Here is a 7,133-nt window from a genome sequence, read left to right on the forward strand (position 1 = left end):
CCTTTCCTTTCCTTTCCTTTCCCTTCCCTTCCCTTCCCTTCCCTTCCCTTCCCTCCTTCCTTCCTTCCTTCCTTCCTTCCTTCCTTCCTTCCTTCCCTTCTCTCTGCCTCTGTCTCTATGTCTGTCTCTCTCTGTGTCTCTTTTTCTGTCTCTCTGTATCTCTCTCTCTCTCTCTCTCTGTTTCTCTCTCTCTCAGTTTTTGAGTGTGTGTGTATTATTAAGCTTAACATTTTATTTGTCAACATTCCTAGATTTTTATGAATCTGCATATAGATATGTTGTAGTAAACTATTTATCCACTTTACTTTTATTTGTTGCAATTCTACCTAGAGGGCTAAATACTACATTAAATATTCCTGTTTTAAAGAAGGCTCAAGATTTGGTTTGCTCAGAGCAGTGCAGAAGTAAATAGTATAAATATGAGAACATTAAATATAAGTCAGTACCACTTAACTCTAAAAATTATCTGTTTATGTAAAAGTTTCAAACAATGAATATAAAATATACTCCCTGAACTCCCGAGTGGATGAAACTCTAATATTTTGTTACTATAATCATCTTGTTCTAGGGTTCTAGCATATTTTCCTTCCTGAAGGACATTTTCTTTTGTTTTAGTTGCTAATGTTTTCTTTGTCATAATTGGAGTTTTCTGTTATTTTTTAAGTGTTCTAATATTGCTTTATACAAATCATATTTTTAAATGCCAATGATGTATATATTGATAGATTTTCTAATAATGGCTATTTAAACTCCTAGGACAAACTATGTGGCTTCGTGTAATATTGGTAGTTGATTTAATTTCACAACTTGAAACACTGAGTGCAGGTAGTGAACATTAATTATGAATAGGATAAAAAGCTAGGTTTTCTAATTGTAATTCTTTCAGGGGCATTTTGGGTTCGGTGATAGTACATAAAATATATTTGATACTGAAAGTGTAAAATTTGATGAAAAGCTCCACAGTTTTTGTTCTAAATGCCTATCATAACTATAGAGAAGTTCATTGAATTGTATAGACTTAGGTTCTAGTTATCTTTAGAGTATGACATCTTTACATATTTGCAAGATTTTTATGATAAATTTTGTCCAACATTGTATAATTTGATGCACAAATATTTGCAAATTAAAAATCAATCTGTGTTCATGAGACTCGACTTTAAATTTTCTTTTCTTTTTATCTTTGCTCTATTTTCACAGTAAAGTTATGAAATCTTCAGGAAAATGCAGTAGATATCTCCATGTTCTCATAGCTCTGTATTTATATGCCATGCTAAATTTTACTTTTACCACATTAGAATTGTGTTTTTTAAAGCAATTCTACTTCTATTGTCATGGTTTATCTATCTTTCTATCTCATTTCTGTAATTTATGTTTTTCTTACATACTGTTCAATTAATCTGCATTTTCAAATTCATTAACATAAAAGGTTACCTATTATTTTCCTCTCTTGCTCTCCTTCTCTTTCTCTCTTTGTTCATTTTGGTTTGATTCTTTTATTTCTTTAGATCCATAGGGTTTTTGTTGTTGTTGTTGTTGTTGCTGTATTTAGTCTTTATAATTGAAAGGACTAGTGTTAATATTACCTTTAAATAATTTCTTGCATTAATAGAATTTTTGTTTTGCTTTATTATACTTATTTAAGAAACAAAGTGTTATTGTATTTTATGTCTATCGTTCATTGTCTTGAATTAAATGATGGATTGTTGAAAATACATTTAGATAGAAATCACATGCTTTAGAATGTTCTTCAGCTATTCTACAATAGTCAAGTCCCTCACAGAAGGTTTTTATTTAACTTTTATTTTTGAGATGGTTTCTCACTACGTAGTTTAAGTTGGACTCAGTCTTCATTTCTTTCCTCTTTAGCTTTCAGGGAAACACTGGTCAGTGCCACCATGATCGGCCTGGCAGTGTTCTTTTCTAAGTAGGCTGTAGTAGTTTTAATTAGAAATTTCCAAGTGAAGGTATGTATTTTTTCCTCTTTTTTTCTTTTTCTGGGAGTAATCTCTTCTCTTAAGCATCTTTGGTTAGTCTTGCTGTTTTGATTACTTGATTTTTCTCATTTTCATTTCATTTTGTACCTTTGGCTTTTGTTACATTTGTTAGTAAGGAATTTTAAAGATTGCAATTATGTAATTGTTTTTCTTCTCTTTTGTTTCTTTCTTTTGTACATTTTGAAGCACAGTGATAGTCACATGCTGGTTAATAGCTACTTTATCTTTTAAGTATTTTACCCATAAAACATTCATTTTGATTGTTTTAATATCTTCATGCTTTTATTATTTCTTATTAGAAGTTATTATTCATGCATCTGCCTTTGTTTTGCAATTGTTCCTGTCACTGCTCTTCATGTATCAGGATTATGTCAACCGATGACAGTTGCTCTCTACACAGCATCCTGCACTGATGCAACTAGACTATTCTCTCTTTTGGGTTTCACAATCTGCTTTTTGGCCTTGTCATCAGCAACACTTTCTTTAAGGTACTGATGAACATTTCATCACTTAGGAGTTGACCTCAGTCCCTTTATATTCCTTAGATATTAAATTCAGTCCTTTTCAAATTAAAATAGTAGTTTTTGCACTAACTTCTTTCTTTCTGGTGAGCCAGAACTGACCAGAAGCTCCACAGATTTTGTTTCTGATTTTCTTGGGTGACTAGAGTGTACACTTACCTTCTAGAAATAAGAAATTTCTCTTTGAACATATTCAGATGGCTTCAACATTCTTTGGTAGAAAGGTGATATACTTGGATCATGATGGGATTTACAGTGTTAGAAGAGACCTTAACTGTGTGAAACTTACACATGAATAAATAAAGGCTGGCATCGTTACCTTGTTCATGCATTATTAGATGTGCTTTGCAATTTTTCTCATTTAAGAAAATTAATAAGAACCTGGATATGTCTTTTGTAAGCATAGATTCTGGACATCCTTTCACTATCTGTGGAGTATACTTTACTGTTGAGTTGACATCCATTGGTGTTATGCCCTGGGTATGGCTTCATCTCATGCTGTTAGAGTTAAGGAACCCAAGTAAAATTTCTGAATAAATTAAATAAAAAGATAAAATATATTGAAGTGAAATAAAATAATGTTATGGAAAATCCTCTTCCTGACCTGGGAAAGCAAACTAAACAGTTCCATGCTGGTATGTGAAGTCAGAAAATGGGAAGACAGTGAACAGCATTACTGACCAAGACCTCCCAACATTCAAGATGGTGTCCACTGGAGAACAGTCTAAGCCACTTCAGTCTTCACTGTACACGTCTGAGAAGATCCATGTTAGAGAATAGCAGAGCAAGTCATTTTGAAGTCTAATTGTGAAAAGTGTGTCCACATTTAGCATTTTGTATTATAGCATTTTCAAAGTGTGTTCTAGTAATGTGCTCTCTTGTGACAGATCTTATTTTTAAAAGTGTGTACTTGAGTATCAACAAATGGGACATTTTGAGGTGAATAGAGTAAATTATTTGGAATTATTCTGCTTTTGAAGCCTTTAAAAGTATAAAAATTTTACGATTTGCCAGTAAAAGAGTACTTTGTGGCCTTATCTTTATATAATTTATAATATAATGCATCATATTAGTGAGTAATTTACATATTACACTAATATGTAAAGTTCACTTTTTAACATTAATTTATGAGAATATAAGCTAAATCACCCAAATATGCATCCTATCTACATACATAAAATAACTAGTTTGTTTAAAGTTAGCTAGCATTCAAAAAGAAATATGGACCAATTAGAAAAAGCAGGAAAGTGCCTTTGGCCTGGAGTAAAATGAATTTTAAAATATTTATCTATGTGAAAGTTTTTCTGTACCAATTCCATCCAGAAATGTAGGAATGGTTGGAGAGAGTGATTTTAAATTTCTCCCATGTGGAGTTTATTGACTATCAATAATTAAAAGTAAAAAAGAAAAAGAAAATGAAAAAATAGTAGTTGCTTCTGAACTACAAAATACTTGTGAGAAAGAAAGAAATTAAATTCACGTTCAATGAGATAGTTTTGTTAATACATTTATATTTTTGTACCTAGTCATCTCCCTACGTGCCAAAAAAAGGTAAATGTTTTTAGAATATTTTTCCCTAAAGCTAATAATTCATGCATAATGTAGGAAAAATACAAGCCAACATTAAGTAGATATCTATGAAAAAAAAAAACACACTTCTTTTTGTGACATTCAATATCAAACTGCTAAGGTGTCCTCAGAAGATGTTCTCCAAATTTCATAATAGCTCATTCAAAATGTTTGCTTGATATATATTTTAACTTTAAAAACAACTTGTTTTATTTATACACAAGATTCAACATCATAATATTGTCTTCGTAATATTACCTGTAAGCTAAATGTATCGATACTAATTCTACAGATCACAGCTTCTATGGTTCTGTATTCCAAACATTCCTCCTGTTACCACAAGTGTGAGGAGTGAAAGAAGCATCACGTCTCCCGTTTGTTTTTTGTTTGGTTTGGTTTGGTTTAAAGGATCAGAGTTGAAGAGGAATTAGACTAATCTATCTGAATTGTGAAGTTTGGGTGATAAATCTGGCTTTGAGTTTCTTGTTGTTCTTTTTGCTTCAACCGGCCTTCAGTGATTTTCTATGATTCTGTTGAAGCAAGTCTCCCTCAAATTTTAGAAGGGGTAATTCTCTCTAACCTCACTGTTAGACTAATTGTATGAACAGCTTGCTGAAGAATACAACATAATGAAGGGTGGAAGGTGACATTGTCGAAAAAATGGCTACCTTGTTTAGGATTTGTTATAATTTGCTTAATAAAAAGTACATTCATTCATATCATTCATATTGATAATGTCTGACCAAGTATGTCCAAGGATTGTAAGCATGGAGAAGGTGTATTTTTTAAATCTGCATTGTCTTTTGTAAATCAAGTCAAGAATATGCTCTGCTTTTACATTTTTACCAGCTGTTATTAAAAAATGTGTTCAGGGGGTTGGGGATTTAGCTCAGCGGTAGAGCGCTTGCCTAGGAAGCGCAAGGCCCTGGGTTCGGTCCCCAGCTCCGGGAAAAAAAAAATGTGTTCAGGTGTCAAAATTAAAAGGTTATTTGACAATGTTTTTCTTGTAAAGCTTTAAGTACACACGCAAACAAACACAGTTACATACAAAGACATGTTTAGATGGTCCCATAAGTAAATACACCTGTGGCTTTACACACACACACACACACACACACACACACACAAAACACACACACAACACACACACACAGAGAGAGAGAGAGAGAGAGAGAGAGAGAGAGAGAGAGAGAGAGGCAGAGAGAGAGAGAGGCAGAGAAAGAGAGAGAGAGAGAGAGAGAGAGAGAGAGAGAGAGAGATACACTTCTTGTCAATTTTATATGACTAACATTAACAGCAACCAGACAGATACAGATAAGTTAAAAATAATCATGCAATATGTATGCCTAGCTAGAATAATCAGTGGTCCCCATGTTATTTTTTATGTAGAGGTCTTTGGTGGTACAGTATCTCTGCTTAGGTTGTGGTTGATTTATTTTAATTTATTATTCCGTGATCATAATTCAAATGTGTATATGATTCACAATATAAGGTAAAGTTATAACCTGGCTATTACATTCTCAGGAAATACCACTAGGACAACATTTTAAGCATTTGAGGGGGAATAAGCTTGAAGTCATATCATAGTTTGTTTTTTAATGTCTTTCAAAAAGTAACTGGCTTCACAAACATCAACTATAACGTGATTTAGACAACTGAGAAGCAGGCAATATATTTTAAAATGCTAAAATAAAACACATTTATACACGTACAAAGCGAAACAATGCTGATAAAAATGTTAAAATTTATGAAAAATCATTTGCAATTCACATCAAAATAATTTAACATTCTCTATTATTTTAATAGTACAAGCTGCAACAACAAAAAAAGAACAGATTGTGCACACAGTTTTAAAACCAAATCAGTTCTGAGTGCAGAAAAAAATTAAGTACAAGCACTTGTAGCCCACACAAGTATTTTAGTATTGGCACCATCTCTCTAAACATCTATATTCTATATAGATTTCTAATTACAACATCACCAGCAGCTGCCATTGAATTCTAGAAAGACACACAATATACATAGTATATTTGTTCACATTGGGAAGATCAGTGAAATTCAGCCCACTGTTTTATACATGCCCCATTCTTCAATAGACAACAGGGATTCTCCCAGGCCTCGGACCCTCTTCAAAGGAAATTCTGAATTATCTTTACGCTTTCACTGATCTGTATTTTTTTTCACAGTATAAAATTGTAAATGGTAGCTATGGAGATTCTGACAGCTCGAGGGTTATTAATAAGCTGTTGCTAAATGTGAACTCATATAATAACTTTGAAGTCTCCAGACCATGTACATTTTGCTGGGAGACTAGCACAGGGATTTTTTTTTTCATTTTTTTCTTTTTTTTCTTAAAAAGAGTGTTTAATTCCTGGTTTGGAAGTCACAGATTGCAGCAGAGCCATTACACAATGCATTTACAGTCATAAACAGCTCCGAGTCTCTCTGAACACTTGCTGGTGTATCAGTCATTTGGAAAATACTATCACGTTCAAAGATTAGCACGTTTGGAGACTTGCTTTGTCTTTCTCCTTCGTGTCTGTTTATTTTCTTATGAGTTTCCTCTCCAGATTCCCTTCCTGTTCCCTATGTCTAGGTCCAGCCAAACATAGCCTCTCAGACTTACTACTCTCCAACAGGAAGGGGAATGGACCTTTTAGTTGATAAGCTTAATTAAACCAGGTCTTTCCTTCTCAGGACCAAGTTCTCCTTTACTGGTCGTTAACATTTTCATTCTCCCTTTAAGTTGTGCATATTCCAACTGTTTATCACTGGGTACCAGGAACAGATGGGTATCAAGGAAACTCAGTAAGAACAGGTACCCAAATAAATTGGGAAGTTCGTGTCCTAGCCCTAAAATACATATTCAGTTCTCTTTATATGACAGTTATTACTTGGAACCCGGTGTTAGAACTGGCAAAGAGAGAGTTAGCATCATTCCAAATTAAAAGATTTCAAAGATGTATTACTGGCATGTGCAATATACAATGTATTCAATGAGATGGCAAACGTTATGGTAACATACAGCAAAATATAATTTTATTTTCCT

This window comes from Rattus rattus, chromosome 2, assembly GCF_011064425.1.
Source record: "Rattus rattus isolate New Zealand chromosome 2, Rrattus_CSIRO_v1, whole genome shotgun sequence".
Classification (NCBI taxonomy): Eukaryota; Metazoa; Chordata; class Mammalia; order Rodentia; family Muridae; genus Rattus; species Rattus rattus.